Below are 17,790 nucleotides of genomic sequence, written 5' to 3'. Positions count from 1 at the left end.
TTAATTACACCATGTGAAATTTTTATTTCAGATATTTTATTTTTTATCTCTAGATGTTCCACATGATTCTTTATGAACTTCCATTTCTCTCCTTATAGTGCTCATGTTTCCCTTGAGATCCTTGAATATACTTGTAATGTTTATAACAACTGTTCTAAAGTCCTTATCTGCTAAGTCCATTATCTCATGGTGTGGGGGGGGTGAGGGGTCCTGTTCATATTGATTTTTCCTTTCTTGGTTATGATCTTTCATCCATTATCAGAAAAATTCTTTGTTCACCTACTAATTCTTATTTGGATGCCAGATATTGTGAATCTTATGTTGTTAAATTTTGAATTTATTGTAATCCTTTAAAAGAGTGTCAAAACTTGATACTGGCAGGTAGTTAACTTATATGCAGATAGCCAGATCATTTTGAAGCTTATTTTTGAGTCTTTATTCATGGAGAGCCTCGAGTAACCCCTACTGTAGGGCTAGTTTAGTCCTACTATTAAAGCATGACCCTTCTAAAGAGTCTCTTTTGAATGCTCCAATGTATTCAACAAGGTCTCTCCACTCTGGCTGACTGGAATTTAAAAAATTCCCAACCCCATACAAGCTTTGGGAATTGTTAAGCTTATAGTTCCCCAGAAATATTCTTTCCCAGACAGTAGTTCTTTGTCTAGCTTTATAAGACTTCACCTGCGAATGCAGAGGTTGATATTTGGCTAAAGACTTAAGGAGACTCTAATACAGTTTCTCAAGTTCTTTTTCTGCATAATTCCTGCCTCTTTAGGGCTCTGCCCTGTAAATTCTAGCCATTTTGGCTTTCTTGATCTCCAAACTCTGTCTCTTCAGCTCAGTAAGGCCTCTGGGCTCTCTCTTGGTCCCCTCTCCCTATGCTGCAGTCCAAAAACTGTGTCAAGGCAGAAGGCTTGGGTGATTATAGAGTTCACTTCATCTGTTACCTTTTCTCAGGGATCATAGTCCTGAAATGTTTGTTATGAACAGATGTTTCATAAATTTTGTCCAGTTTCTTAGTTGCTTTTGGTGGAGGACAAATCCCATGCCAGTGATTGCTTCCTGGGCAAAGGTGGGAATATCTCTTTATTTAAAAATTCTTGTCATTTATCTTTTGTTCATTGTTTTGACCTGATACCATAAGCTGCCTAAAATCTTTTAAGTTTACTATTTATTTATTTATTTTTTTAGTAATCTCTACACCCAATGTGGGGCTCCAACTCACAACCCAAGATCAAGAATCACATGCTCTTCTGACTGAGCCAGGCAAGTGCCCCTCAAATCCTTTTTTGAAATAGATAGGGTATAATATTAAGGCTCTATTTAGTTAAGCTAAATCTTAATTCATTTGGCAGAATTTGAAGCAAATGGGATTTCTTTTATTTTTTTAATCATAAAACTTTATTTTGTGATTTTAGGATTTATTTACTTTTTTTTGTTACTGATATAAATTTTTTTACTAACATATAATGTATTATTTGTTATAGGGGTATAGGTCTGTGATTCATCAGTCTTACACAATACACAGCACTCACCACAACACATACACAAATGGGATCTCTTTTAAATGTTGGAATGAGTATGGCTCCTCCAATTTAAGTTTTACTTCATCTAAATAAAATATTCCAATATATATATTCCTAGTATATAGCCACCGAACTTATTACTTCCAAGTTTTCATTTAAAACATGCAAATTCTACAACTCTTGAGACCCACTCCAGGAATACTGAAGTGTTTTTTTCTGGTTTGTTTTCAACTTCACTCCAAGCCATAAACATGACAGATTAGGCACAAAGTTTCTTTTAAGGAGTATTTATGCTTATTTTAATGCAGTCTCAAGTTATGGAAAACAAACAGCAATTGAAAGCATATAGTTTTTTATTCAGCTTACTTAAAAACACCATAGCCCTTCTTCTATAAGCAAAGCGTAAAAAAGATGAGTCATTAAAGTGACTGATTATAAATGGCAATCATCAGGACAGATGTAAGTCATTTTAGTTTAATCAGGCCATTAATTATTAGCGTTTATCAATTAGTTTTATTGAAGGCAAGGGAGCTTAAATGAATAGTAGGGCATTGATTTTAACCGAGACACTTTCTCAAAGAAAATACAAATGAAGTGTGCAAAATTATAAGTCCTCTTCATACCACTAAAAAGAAATAAGCTTCATCTAATGTAAAACATAAGGCTTTCATGAAAAACCAAATTAACTCTAACGTTGTTCGCATTACATATAAAATATGTTTTGGAGTTCCCTAACTCCCAGCAGTCCGATTTTAATCTATCTCGGCCAAGAGGTCAATATCATGTTGGAGAAACTAAGATAAAGGTACAATGCAAAGTGACCCATTTTTAAATCAGGTATTTCTTATCTTTTTTCATTTTAGAAAAAAATTTAGTCATTTTATGCAGATAGATTTTTATGAAAATCGGAATGGATTTCTGTTGGTCAGATCCTGTCAGAGGAAACAGAGATGACACAGAAAGTGTGCAACTGTACATGTGTGCATGTGCTCAGGTGCATATGATATATAAGATTATGGGTGATATCTGATCTTCCTACACTGACAGGTTGTTAGGAAAACTGAGTGGGACTGTGTGCTTAGCAGTGCCTGTAACAGAGCTGGACCTCAACATATAAGATAATAGTAGAGAGTTTTCTACAGGAGGCTCTAACTGAATAAAAGTCAGCCTGAAAGTGTCTTTAAAAATTAAGGAGGGGCGCCTGGGTGGCTCAGTCGTTGAGCGTCTGCCTTTGGCTCAGGTCATGATCCCAGTGTCCTGGGATCAAGCTCGCATCAGGCTCCCTGCTCCATGGGGAGCCTGCTTCTCCCTCTCCCACTCCCTCTGCTTGTGGTCCCTCTCTCACTGTGTCTCTGTCAAATAAATAAATAAAATCTTAAAAAAAAAATGAAGCATAAACTTACCACATAATCTTTGTGGTCACTTCCCTACTCTTTTTTTAAGAGATTTTAATTTTAATTTAATTTATTATCATTTTGATTTATTTATTTGAGAGAGGGAGGGAGAGAGAGAGAGAGAGAGAGAGAGAACACAAGCGGGGAGGGAGGGGCAGGAGAGGGAGAAGCAGACTCCCTGCTGAGCCAGGAGCCCGATGCAGGGCTCAATCCCCAGACCCTGAGATCATGACCTGAGCTGAAGGCAGGTGCTTAACCGACTGAGCCACCCAGGTGCTCCATATTTTATTTATCTGAAAGACAGAGAGAGAGCATGAGCAGGGGAGGAGCAGAGGGAGAGAGACAAGCAGACTCCATGCTCAGCATGGAGCTTGATGTGGGGCTAAATCCCACGACCCTGAGATCACAATCTGAGCCGAAATCAAGAGTTGGATATTTAGCTGACTGAGCCACCAAGGCGCCCCTCTTTCCTATTCTATCTTTAACAAAATAAGAAACATTAGTTAACTACAATGATCATAAACTATGGATCAATAGTAAAATGGTTATTCCTTCTCAAAAGTGGTATGTACCAGATGACCTGATTCACCGATCACAAATATTTAAAGAAAGATACTAACCACCTGCACATATCTACTCAAGAGATATGAAACCAGAGAATCAAATAAAGACTTGTATATGAATAACAGCATTGTAATAGCCCAAAACTAGATACAATCCAAATGTCTACTAGCAAATGGATGGATAAAATGTGATCTAGCCATATAAAGATTATTATTCAGCAATAAAAAGGAAAGGATGACATATGATACCGCATGGATGAACCTCAAAAACATTATGCTAAGTGAAAGCAGTGAGACAGCAGAGATTGTATATTGAGGTGCCTGGCTGGCTCAGTTGGTAGAGCATGCGACTCTTGATCTCAGGGTCGTGAGTTCAAGCCCCATGTTGGGGACAGAGTTTACTTAGAAAAAAAAAAAGATTTTATATTGTATGATTCTGTTTTTATAAAATGTCCAGAAAAGGCAAATCTATAAAGTCAGAAAATAGATCAGTGGTTCCCTGGGGCTGGGAGCAGGGACTGATTGCAAATGGGCATGAGGACTTTTCTGGGGTGGTGGAAATGTTCCAAAATGGATCATGGGGATAGTTGCACAATTCTGTAACTTACTAAAAATCCCTGAATCATACACTTAAAATGGGTGAGTTTTATGATATGTAAGTTACAGATCAATAAAACTGCTTAAAAAACCAGCCTCAAAACACAATTTGACTTATTCTCCATAGTGTCTCAGGTGCTTTGTGGTCACCGTGGTCACTTTCCTACTCTACTGATAACAAAATATGAAACATCAGTTAATTACAATGATCATATACTATACACCAATGGCAAAATGGTTATTCCCCCTCAAAACTGATATCCTAGAAGGCCTGACTGATTATAAATATTTAAAGACACGAATTTTTAAGTGTCACTTCTGTGTGTTTTAAGACTATTTTCCCAAATGACTAAGGCTATGTATACAAAATGTGAAAACAACTGGTTCAAACATGAAAAATTTGGTCAACCAACCATAGTTGCCTCAAAGACCTCCAGAAACTGCTCTGATTTTCAGGCTGGACTGACTCTTTTTTTTTTTTTTTTCCCACTGAATTGACCAAAATGACTGTGGAAATTGGTATCATGTTGAGACAACCCATGTTGCCAGCCATAACCGCCTCATGCAAGAAACCGTATCTTGACACATGCTGCATCAATTAGCCATTAAACAATCCACAAAAACAGCATCAAGCTGAAGCTTGCTAATAAAGACTGGAGCCCACAAGAGCATGTGCTTTCTGCAGCTCTTCACAAAAGGCCCTGCTGCCCACAGCCCAGCCCCCGCTCCCAACACAATCAGGGGTCAGAGTGGGAGGCTACCCTCAGTCACGATATGGCTGGGTGCTGAGGGAGCTGTTCAAAACAGATAAATAAAAGCACTTTCACTAAACTATAGGTGGAGTTCCCCAGTGTGCTTTGTATAGGGATCTACATGTCAATTTTCTGGTAAGATTAGCTCCAAATAAAGTGTTGACTTTGTACAAGCTACCACATGTTTTCTCCTGTCAGAAAAGGAAAACCACACAAATCGAGGATTCCGTTTTTGCTGTGATCTATTCATATCAAGTGCTGATGGTATCTGCTACTTCTGTTCCCTTTTGGTATCTGTTCTTGTTTTATACTTAAAATATTTAATTTGTTTTGTGCTTTCATGGGTAAGCTTCACTGGACACTTTCAGAAATAGGCATGGTTACAATTCTTAAGGGAACGCGGTCTCAGTTTTGAAATATGGTACGTGGCTCTGTTGTGGATGACAGTGAAAGCAGAAATAAACTTCTCTTCAACTTCTTCCCTCCATAAAGCAATTACACGGTTTTGCCTGCATGCCAGGAAGCCGCTCTCAGTTTGCCAGGAGCCAGAGGACACATTAGCAGGTCTCCCCACCTGGTACCCTCTCCTACTGTTCCAAGGGTGCTACAGGAACCTCCTTTCATTATCTGTCATTACGTTTAATTGTTTTATGAAAAGACAACAACTAATGTATCTATCTAGTTATTTCTTGGGGACTGCATTCTAATGAATGAGAGCAGCAGGTACAATTAAATATAGACTATGCCGACATTCTGCATTACAAATTCATCTGTGCACAACAGGAACGCACATAAGAGAAAACCACAATGCAATATAAGTTATTCTAATCACTCCATCACGTAATAAAGGGTAGGTCATCCAAGATTCTTGCAAAGCCTTAAATAAAATTAGCTATCTGAAATGGCAGCTATTATCTAGAGTCTCATGATTCTGTTCAGAATGGAGACAACAAACCTGGTTTTCCCCTTCATGTATGAGAAAAGCAAGAGACACGCAGCATTTACAAGGCTGATACCAAGGGCAAAACGGCTGCTGCCTTCCCTCAATCCTTTCACAGTAAGTAAAAGAGGTTCCCTTCTAGCATAGTGTATTTTAGATTCCTACCTAGCAATATGTACATATTCCGGTCAGTGTGTGAGAAAGAGCAGGTGCGGAAGAACAAGTTCCTGAGACATATATTCTGCCCCAGCTCTGGAGGAACCTACATCCCCACATCTAAGACACCATGAATTCTAAGACTCCTACTGACTACAAAAGCTTTTCAGTGAAAAAGGAAAGAAAGCAATGGAATACTACATTAAATGCATAAATAAACTGTAAGATGCATTTTGATTGTAGACTTCACTTGAAGCAGCATGTCCACAAGACCAACTCTAGTAAATTGTTTAAAAGAAATTAAAAATTCTAGGGGTGCCTGGGTAACTCAGTCGGTTGAGTGACCAACTCTTAAATTTGAGCTCTGCACTGAGTGGAGCCTGCTTCAGATTCTCTCTCTCTTTCCCTCTGCCCCTCCCTCCCTCCCTCCCTCCCTCCCAGAAAGAAAGAAAGAAAGAAAGAAAGAAAGAAAGAAAGAAAGAAAGAAAGAAAGAAAGAAGAAAGAAAGAAAGAAAGAAAGAAAGAAAGAAAGAAAGAAAGAAAGATTGATTCTAGCAGCTAATACCTCTGTGGTACTTGTATATGTCAAACACAGAGCTAAATGCATTATCATCATATGCATTATTAACTCATTTAATTCTCATTATAACCATTGAGATAAATATTAGCTCCATTTTACAGATGAGTAAATTGAGACTCAAATTAATAAAATTACTTGCCTAGGGCTACACAACTAGAGTCTCCAATCCTAAGTCTTTTTTTTAAAGATTTTTATTTATTTATTTGAGAGAGAGACAGAGAGCATAAGTGGGGGGAAGGGCAGAGGGAGAGGGAGAGAGACAAGCAGACTCCTCTCTGAGCAAGGAGCCTGATGGGCTTGATCCCAAAAACCTGAGATCAGGACCCAAGCCAAAGTCAGATGCTTAACTGACTGAGCCACCCTGGTACCCCTCCAATCCTAAGTCTTAAGCCTTAACAAACTGTACTATATTTATAAGATACACCGCAACTGAATTTATCGGCTGGACTATTATCCCAGCTTTGGAGCTTTGGCATTGAATAGCTGGCTGATCTTCAGATGTTTTATTTTAGATTTTTCCACTTCTCACAGAAAAGCAGAGAAGGAGGAAAGTTTGGGGAAGGTTCTAACTATTCTCCTACATAACATCTTGCTGCTTTTCTTGTGAAGCGTTATTTGAACTATACAATAGCTATTATGTACGAGGCACAGTGCTGTGACCTCAAAGACGTTAAGGAACTGACCCAAGGTCACATCGCAAAGTTGAATTAAGAGGCAGAAGCAGAACTTAAACCTGGGTCTGACCCTAAAACCAGAGCTCTTCCATTAGACCACCAACTTGATTGCCTTTTTTATGACTAAATTCTTTAGCCTTATTCAGCCTTAGTTTCTTTCTGTTTTTTTTTTTTTTTTTTAAGATTTTATTTATTTATTTGACAGAGAGAGAGACAGCAAGAGAGGGAATCCAAGCGGGGGGGTGGGAGAGGGAGAAGCAGGCTTCCCACGGAGCAGGGAGCCCGATGTGGGGCTCGATCCTAGGACCCTGGAATCATCACCCAAGTCGAAGGCAGACGCCCAATGACTGAGCCACCCAGGCGCCCTGAGCCTTAGTTTCTTCATCTAACAATGGGGATACAATGATACTTTTCTTGCAAGGCTATCATGAAGCTCGAATGAAATAATATACACAAAAGATCTAATACAGTAGTATATAGAAGGTATTCGGTGAATGATAATTATTGTTGCACGCAGTCCAGGGGGAACTTAATACTCCAACAGCAAAATAATGGACTTGATTTCCATGGTGCTGATCACTTCAAACTAGGTCTTTGGAGAAAAGAATGGGTGTGAAGAGGTCTTGTAACTGCTCAACATTCTGGCAGTGTTCTATCTGAGGATAAACCTCTTACTTTTAACACTAGAAAGGGCAAAAAGGATAACTTCCAATGAAGCTACATAAAACTACGGCACAATTTTTTTCTCACAGAAAAAATTCTCGGAGAAAAACATTATTCCCAAAAAGCTATGATTCAATTTATTCATTTCATAAACATGTGGTGGCATACAATCAGTACCACACATTAACTGTGGCCTCCATCCTCTCACCAACAGAAATGACCATCACACAGGTGTTCTCCATCTTCCTCTGATAAGCTACTACACTTCATGGTCTGCCTATGAGACAAAGCTATGATCAGAGCTGTCTGAGGGGCTTAGTGAACCAAACATGCATCAGGCCTCAGACAGAGTGCATCCTGCTGGGTGGTTGGACAGGGCTCACCATAAAGGCCAGGGGCTCCCTTTAGGGTACTATAAAAACCTGTGAATCAAAATACATAGGGATTGCATAATTGACACTAAATCCCAACTCCCAGCAAGGTAGAAGGACTTTAGGGGAGGTGACAGTGGGACAAACAACCCTGTCCCTCTTGTATTCCTTCTCTGTATGGGCACATGATCTCTTCTCTTTCCTCTAAGGCTTCCAAGGCTACTCATTTCAGAAAGGGAGGGGGAGGTGGCCTGCATGGTATTTCCCCTGGGTTCTTCTTCCTGTTAGAGACATCCTAACAGGGATGACTCTGCTATGATAAATCCTATCACAGATGCATAGGAGAAAGAAAAACTAAGGCCAGAACAGCCCTCTTTGATTAAGTAGACCACCCACACAGACAACTATAGAAAGATCACATACTTTTTCTAATTAAGCTTTTTATTTTCAGATCACTGTAGATCAACATGCAGTTTAAGACACAATACAGAGACATCCTGTATATCCTCTATCCATGGTAACATCTTGTAAAACTACAGTACAATATCACCAACTGGGTACTGACACTGATGCAATCGAGACAGAGAACGTGTCCATCATCATACGCTTTCCTAGCCACACCCACTTCTCTCTGGCCCCGAACATTCTCCTTAGCTCCTGGAAACCACTAATCTCTTCTCCATTTCTATAATTTTGTCATTTGAAAAATATTATAAAAATGGAATCATACTGTATGTAACTTTTTGTGCCTGGCTTTTTTTCACTCAGCATAATTCTCTGGAGATTCCTTTTTACTGCTGAGTAGTATTATACAGTATAAATGTACAACATTTAATTATTCACTCACTGATGGACATCTGGGTTGGTTCCAGTTTTGGGCTATTATGAATAAAGCTGCTATGAACATTTGTGTACAGGTTTTTGTGTAAGCCTAAGTTTTCACTTCTTTGGGATAAATGCTCAGGAGTGCCACTGCTGGGTTGGGTGGTAGTTGCATATTTAAATTTTTAAGAAATGCCAAACTGTTTTCCATTGGGGCTGTATCATTTTATATTCCTATCAGCAATGTGTTAGTGATCTAGTTTCTCTGCATCCTTGTCAGCATTTGGTGTTATCTCTATTTTTAAATTTTAGCCATTCTAGTAGGTATGTAGTGATATTTCATTGTGGTTTTAATTTGGCTAACGATGCTGAACATCCTTTCATGTGCTTATTTGCCATTTGTATATCCTCTTCAGTGCAATATGTCTTTGTGTCTTTCTACTGTTGAGTTTTCAGAGTTCTTTATACATTCTAGACACATATTCTTTTAAAAGAATACTTTTAAGTAATGTCATATGGGGTTTCTTGTCTTTTGAAGATCATTACCACAAATACAGAATCCCCAGTGATTACCCGAGGCAAAGAAAATGAATGACCAACGTGGGGAAGGAGGCTTGATTTGTAGAGACGTTCACTTGTGTGGATTGTCAGAGCTGGAGAAAAACCAACAACCCACAGTCATTAAGCTAGTTTGTTTACCTCAGTTAATGGGCTAAATCCATTTCTCCTTCTCAAAAACACAAATGTTCGTGAGTTATGATCTACTACAGCACTGGCATGTGATGAATATTTACAGTTAAAGGACAGTATTTAAAGGACTTAAAAACAGGAGCCAAGGTAACTGTGCTTCCGTCACTAGCACTCACTTAACACAACTGCCCCTCCAGACACACGTGACTGAAGCAGTCACAGAGCTCAGGGAAGGAGCCTCCACACTGTGGCTCTCTCAGCCTGTCAGGTTCAACATAAACCCAGCTGGGGATGATTCCTTTCTAAATGACTTGGGTTGCTCAAACACTAAGCAGTTCTTTTAAAAAAAAAAAACGAAAAAAAAAAAAAACAGCTGTGTCTGCCCGTCCAGATAGCAAAAATATGGCTTAGATCAAAAGCTCACTGTAACCTATGAGCAAGCACACGCTGAGTACATCTCTACAAAAGAGGCTGCTATGAAAGTTTTGTGCACATTTTTCCCAAGTTACTTAAAATTAACCAGGTTAGTTTTCAACTGATAGTAGTGCTTTCCAATAATCCTTTCCCTCGAGAATCACTTTATCCAGCAAATGATCATTCCCAAATTCGTTTCTGCCAAAAATCCGAACTTCACTAACCAAGGTATTAACACTGCCACTTTGACATCAACATTTCTTTCCTAAGGAATTCAAAGGTTTTACTTCTACCATCTCATTCTCTTCTCTCATTTAATAAATAGAATAATTTGGGGATGTAATACAAATATTCTTCTAACATTTTTTAGATCTTAAAATTTACACCGATCTCGTGTAAAAGGCATTCGCAAATATATATAACATTCACCTGCCTATACTCTTTTGGATTATCAGCCTCCAATTCTCGTCCAAATTCCTTCCTTAAAAAGAATACCCTTGCATGAGACCTTCTTGTACCTTTTTTGGCAACTTCCTGTGAATCTATAATTATTTCAAAATAAAAAGATTTAAAAAAAATTTTCTTTTCCATCCGTGTTGTGTCTCAACATGTTAGCAAAAATACTTTATTTCAGTATACTTTATAGTCAAAAAACCCTTTCCCCTTAAAGATGTCTTTTGATTTTATTATACCAGTCTGGTTTAGAAAGCACCTATTTTCTTTTTTTATCTTTTTAAGATTTTATTTACTTCAGAGAGAGAGAGCGAGACAGAGCTTGGGCACGAGCTTGAGCATAAGTGGGGGTGGGGTGCAGAGGGATAAGCAGACTCCCTACTAAGCAGGAAGACTGACATGGGCCTTGATCCCAGGACCCCGGGATCATGACCTAAGCCAAAGGCAGATGCTTAACCAATTGAGCCATCCAGGTGCCCCAAAAGCACCCATTTTCTTAGCTAAGTCACACTGCTTTCTCAATTTGTTTGCATTTCACAGTATCTCATCTTCAGTTCTAAACGATTTCATACTTCCTGGAATACCCCACTTTGGACACAAAATAGTCTAGACAAATCAAGCACTTAGGGCAGTGTCTGCTACAGAGTAATGCTTCATAAATATTCATTATTATTACTATTACTACTCCTACTATTATTTTCATAGCATAATCTACTCTCAGGGATTCCCGATCTTTTCTTTTTTTCTCCCATATACCTCTCTGATTAGCCTTATTCCCTTACCTCACTAGCCTGTCATACTTCTGTCTGTCCCGGATCACAGAGTATGGAATCCTGGTGCTTGAAGGAATTTGAGTGATCACCTAGCCATCCCTTCAATGTATATAAGAGGAAACTGAGGCCCAGAGAGCAGGAGAAATCTGCCTTTCCAGGGTCACACAACGAGGCAGTCAATCAGTGTGACTGAACTGGGAATTCAAACAAAGCTTTATTCCTTCTTAGAAATTAAGCTTTTTAAGTTGTCCAAATTGGGCCAAGTCAGTGCTGTATACTTGAAGTTCTTTACTAATTCTAAGAGAAAAAAATGACTTAACTAAGGAAAGAAAATTTTGTCCAATTTCCAGATGCTCCCAATTCCTGGTCAATGACAACAGCTACTTTTAAGTTCCTCTCTCTCTCTCTCTTTCTCTTTCTGACATTGCAAATGTCCTTTAAATCATCAGAGATTTTTTTTCCAACCTACTGATTTGCTAGACCAAACATAGATAGGATTTTTCAGGAACCATGAAGTATGGTGATAATGACAGAATCACCAAGACTCTTTGAAAGAATGATTTGCCTTTCTGGCAGGGGAAACTTCTTTCTAAAGTACTGTTTCCACCACACTGATGAGAAGAGAATTCCTTCTTTCTCTTCCTTTTTTTTGTCTGATTTACTGCAGTAAAATTCACACTTTCCAGGTGTATAGATCTATGTGTTTGTGTTTTGTTTTTTTTTTAAGATTTTATCTATTTGAGAGAGAGCAAAAGCAAGAGAGATCACAGAGTCGGAGAGGGAGAAGAAGAATCCCTACCGAGCAGGGAGCCCAACATGGGGCTCGATCTCAGGACCCCGGGATCATGACCTGACCCGAAGGCAGATGCTTAACTGACTGAGCCACCTAGGTGCCCTAGATCTGTGTGTTCTAACAAATGTGTACAGTTATGTAACCACCACCAAAATCAAGATATAGAACATTTCTAACACTCCCCAAAATTCCCTCATAGCTTTACAGTCAACCTCCCCTCCACCCTTTGGCAACCACCCACGCATTTTCTATCCATATAGTTTTACCATTTCCAGAATGTCATACAAGTGGAATACACAAGAGGTAGCCCCTTGAGACTGACTGCTTTCACCTTGCATAAAGTCTTTGATATTCGTCCATGTTGCTGTATCAGTAGTTTGTTCCCTATTATTACTGAGAAGTATCCCATTGTATGGATTACCTATAGCTTGTTTATTCATTCACTGTCTAAAAGATATCTGGGTTGTCTCCAGTTTGGGGGGACTGTGAATCAAGCCACTGGGAGTGAGACTGCTGCCTCATGTTGCAGGGAAGTGTCAAACTGTTTCCCCAAGCAGCTGTACCATTTCATGTCCCTGCTAGCAATGCAGGAGAGTTTCTGTTACTCCATATTCTTGTCGGCACTTATATTATCTCTTTTTTCTTTAATTTTAGTGAAGGTTTCCCTTTTAACAGAAAAAAGTAGCAGGAAACATTTTTTAGCACACTGAACTATTCACTGCTGAAACTTCAAGCAACCTTGCCTCCTTTCTTTCTCTTAATACCCCCAAGTAATCCATTAGGAAAGTCTGTTGATTCTACACTTAAAATATGTCCAGAATCTGACCACCTCTCCCCATCTTCACAACTGCCTCCCTGAGCTGAGCCTCTGTAACTCACCTGGATTACTGCAACAGTTCCTAACTAGTCTCCTTGCTGTTCTGTGAACACTCCAGACATACCCTACCTGGTGTCTTCTGCTCTATTCCCCCATATACTTACTTGACCAGCTCCTCTCCTCCTCCAAGCCTCTGCTCCAAGCTCATCTTCTCTCTGAGGTCTACCCAGAGAACACTGCAACCTACCCTTTGGCTGCCCCAAGCTTGATCTACTTTTTCTTTTCTCCATATTACTAACCATCTTCTAACACAATGTATTCACTTTTTTATTATATCTATTATTTATGGATTCTTTGCCAACCCTGTTCTACCCCTGCTAGAATGAGTTCCATGAGTATAGGAATCTTTTTTTTTTTCCCTTATACTAATGTATTCCAAGCACTTAGAGCAGTGCCTGGAACATACCCGGTATTAAATAAATAGTTGCTAAATGACTGAACCAACAACACGACTTTGGAATCTAAGGTAGCACCAATTAGATCTGTGTGAGGCCAGATTTATAATAAGTAAAGCCAGGAGGAGAAGATAACATGTTGAAACCACAAGACTTATTTTCTCTAAACACAAATCTATTTGCATAGCATTTGCCTTCAGAATAACATAAAAAATTAAAAAATATAGGGGTGTCTGGGTGGCTCAGTCAGTTAAGCGCCTGACTCTTGGTTTCAGCTCAGGTCGTGAACTCGGGGTCTGAGATCAAGCCCAGTGTCAGGCTCTGCGCTCAGTGCAGACTCTACGTGAGATTCAATCCTTCTCCCTCACACGTGTCACGTGTGCTCTCTCTCTCCCTCTCAAATAAATAAATAAATACATAAAATATTTTTAAAAATTTAAAAAATATATTTATATATAATACAAAAACATTAAAAAACTCTCCTACTAGAGAAAGCAGATGAAACGAACCAGGTTCATATATACAAAAAATGTCTTGGGACACCAGCTATCTAGGTTTTTTTTCTTTCTATGAACTTCTCCAACTGTATAAGATTGCCCAAGCCTGATTGCCAATTTTATTTTCTTAATCTAAGCTCTATTCTCATTACCCTTCCATTTCTATTTTTTTATCCTCAGGAAAGAGAGAGCAGTTACTGCCAGGGCATTCTCACATCTTCCAAAGAAATGGCACAGGTGTTAATCTTGTATTTATGTTTGATGTGGGTAATGATGGCTATGGCTGGAGCTGCAGGTTTATTAATATGCAGGGCTCTCACCTCATTAGTGGCGATGTATGTTTTGAAGTCAAGCTGCAATGTTTGCTGTACTGTCAAATCTGGTCTACCAGACTTTCTCACTGTTCATTTTCTTTGTTTTTATCCAGTCAGTACATTCTTTGCTTACAGGGCTCACACATGTGCTATTTAATAAAGACAATTTTCCACAGTAGTTAATCTTGGTGGAACTTTCAAACATTTTTAATAATTATGTCCTCATGTGATACCACATGTCTATCTTAGAGAAAAGGTTCTCATAATTTTTGACCTGATAATACAAAGAATAATAAACTCTCTTCCTAGCTTAATCTGGAAGTGATATGTGCTTAAACTGGATAAAGTGATTAATTCATAGTTATTATATAATAAAAACTTGTGCTCATTATTAGCATTTGATAATGAAATACTTGCATATATATCTCAAACAAATCTTTACAAGAACAAAATAAACAACAGTAAAACCTATTGATGGGGCACCTGGCTGGTTCAGTTGGTTAAGTGTCTGCCTTGGGCTCAGGTCATGATCTCAGGGTCCTGGGACTGAGTCTCACACTGGGCTCCCCACTCAGCAGGGAGTCTGCTTGTCCTTCTCTCTCTCCCTCTGCTCCTCTCCCCACTCATGCTCTCTGTCTCTCTCAAATAAAATCTTAAAAAATAAAATTTTAAAAACCTTATTGAATGTAATATTTGATAATCCATTATGAACAGTAACTGTTAGACTTTAATTCATAAAAAAAAATGTCCAGTGGACATAATACACATCAAAGGAACAAAACCGTACCAGACTAACAAGCCTCGTGGGGTGGGTGGTCTCACTGCGCTGCTCAGAGTTCGTTCCACTCTACAGTCCTCACTGAATATGCGCTGCAGGAAAGACTCTTAATTTTTACCAGCTTGTCTGGAAGTCATTAACTGTGTTTTATAAATTCCAAAAGATACTATTTATGCATTTATATTTTATGGCTAAAAATCCAGGACCACGGTATTCCAAGGAAGCCATTTAAATGTGAGAAATAGTATTTTTCTCTTCTCATTAGGTAACTGAATGCATCTCCGTTTCTTCATCTTTTAAAATTTGTGTTCATAAGTACAAGACCCTGGCTCTAGGGGCAGCATTTGTAGGGAAAGAAATGATGATCGAAGAACCCAGGTACTTAGACCAAGACAAAAGAGAAAGAAACTTAGATCACTCATGAGCATTTCTCTGCACCATCTTCTGTTTACTCTGTTCTCACTGAACCTGTAGTGCCCCCCCAATCCCCCGCCCCTACCCCCGCAAAAGGACCACTGCCTTTGATTTGACAATGTGACACATATTCAGCTAGAATTGCCATCATCGTTCATTTAGAGAAAGCAAAAATGAGTATATGGGCTTTTAAGAAGGTACAGCAATGAGCCTATATAGCAAAAGTGTATAAACAAGTATATTACCTATTTAATTGCCTTAGCTGAACTTGGAAGCTCTGATCTTTAATTGCCTGATTGAACTGATCTAAAAAGCTATAATTTTTTAATCAGGGAGAAAATTAAATGGCTTTTTGGTAAATAAAAAGGCATCTTTAATCTTATTCTTATGGAATCCAAGTTATTAAATATGGACAAAAACCTCTAAAATATTAAGTTAACAACTACTCAATCTAGAGTAAATTTCTCATTACAATGCTTCACAAAAGTCTTCAGGGACACCTGGCTTCTTCCACTCTTCAAATAAAAACACATGCTTTTAAATCCAGAAGGTAAAAGTTTCCATGAATAACCAGGAAACTCTAAAGCTAAGCATATAAATATATTTAATGAGGTGTATTACCACAGCATATTATTTCTTTAGCCGAGTACCCATAATTACTGAGGAATAATTGTTCACCTGCACTGTAATTCATTAGTCTTTCCATCGAGACAGATGCAGACGCACATTCACTCACGGGCATTTATTTAAAACCCAAATCCCTAGGGAGGGTTTGTTTTACCACTATCCCCACTCAGCCCCTCACAGATATCTTCTTCCCTTAACTAGGAGCATTTTACAGTGGGTGATGCTGTAGGAATCCAGCAAGGACTGAGAAGAGACATACAAGTTCAGGATTCCTTTTTGAAAACTTTATGTCCTCAATCAGGAAAGCCACCAAGGTCACCGAGGTATGTGAAGCAATCTCTTAAGGAACAGTGTATGATGACATCTGAAATGTTAGTAAAAGGAAGGGGTGCAATTGTATAGAAAGTGAAGGCTTCCACAGTAACTGACCAAAGAACCTTTTCTTAGCTCAAGCTGCATCCAGAACTGGGGAGGACCTACTTGCCTGAGAGGCTCTGGTCGACCACACTTGCCCACAGTGATTACAGATGGTTGTTCTGGGAATCTGACGTACACCTTGCACTTTATTTTTAGATCCCAGGCATAAATCCATTTGAAACATGTATATCAAGATCCCATTTCAAAGAAAAATTCAATTTTTTTCTCCAAAATGAAGAGTAAAACTAAAATCAATGACTGCAAAGAAGAAAAAATAAAAATGCAGAATAACTAAACAGTATCTCTCTATCCACTATAGTTTTAAGTGCTTCTAAGATTCCTCACAGAAAGTTATGACTAGGGAGAATTCACTATAAGCCAGAAGTATGCTGTATGCCCAGAGTATAGGATGATACTAAGGATCACTTTAATAGTAACATTTGCATTTCCATGGCAAGGTCCTTTTAATGAAGGATTTGCTATTGAGAATTGATGTCTTCCTTGAGTTCCTTTGTCAAAAGGATAGCAGATGTCCATAAAAATCAATAAAATGACAAGAACTGACCACTGTGTTAACTCCTATTAAAATGGCCATTACCACTTCATGGGTTGGTGAGTGTGGGGAGGTGGGAGTACAGGGAATGGAAGCAATATAGGTCATATTATGTTAAATACCATTTTCTCTTTAAAAAAAAAAAGGAAAAAGAAAAAAAAGAAATAAACACCATTCTCTCTTAACCATGGTCGTGAAAATGCTCCATTCTTTTCTCACCCACCAGATGCATTCACATGATGACTTCTTCCCAGGAAGAGTAACACTAACGCAACTCAGCTCACTCCCCCTATGTCTACATTTTGCACCAACTATACTCTAGAAATAGACTAAACTGGCTTTAAGAGAAAATTTGGTTCCTGATTCCATTTAATCCACATAAACACCTTCAAGAACTGCAAGTTTTACTCGCCAAAGTCTACACCTCCTCTTCGAAAGAGGATGAGGGATTTAAGAAGAAATCTGAAATCACTAGGATATTAAAACCACACAACAAAAAACAACACTTAGTGACCAATGTGATACTACATTTGAAGGCATCAGTTGTTTACTCGCTCTCTCAAAGCTTATAGCTTTTTTAAAAAAACTTTCCTTTAATCACATCCAATGTGTATGTTGTTGCATTCCCCAAATGTGCATAAAGTGGGGCTGAGCAAATGTGTAAAATCACAGTACTGTTAGTAATAGGAGGCCCTGAAGTTGCTTTGCTATAGCCTGTTTCTCTCTTAATAATTTGCTCCAAATGAAGTCATACATT

The 17,790-nt window shown here is 38.6% G+C and overlaps 1 protein-coding gene across 12 annotated transcripts in view; it reads right to left on the bottom strand.

The window, feature by feature from the left end:
- Positions 1 to 17,790, bottom strand: part of MAP2K5 (mitogen-activated protein kinase kinase 5) — a 246,134-nt gene that overhangs the window by 119,665 nt on the left and 108,679 nt on the right. The gene's annotated exons all lie outside the window — the stretch shown is intronic.

Source organism: Zalophus californianus, chromosome 6, assembly GCF_009762305.2.
Source record: "Zalophus californianus isolate mZalCal1 chromosome 6, mZalCal1.pri.v2, whole genome shotgun sequence".
In the NCBI taxonomy this organism is placed as follows: Eukaryota; Metazoa; Chordata; class Mammalia; order Carnivora; family Otariidae; genus Zalophus; species Zalophus californianus.
This window is presented reverse-complemented; position numbering and strand designations above follow the sequence as displayed.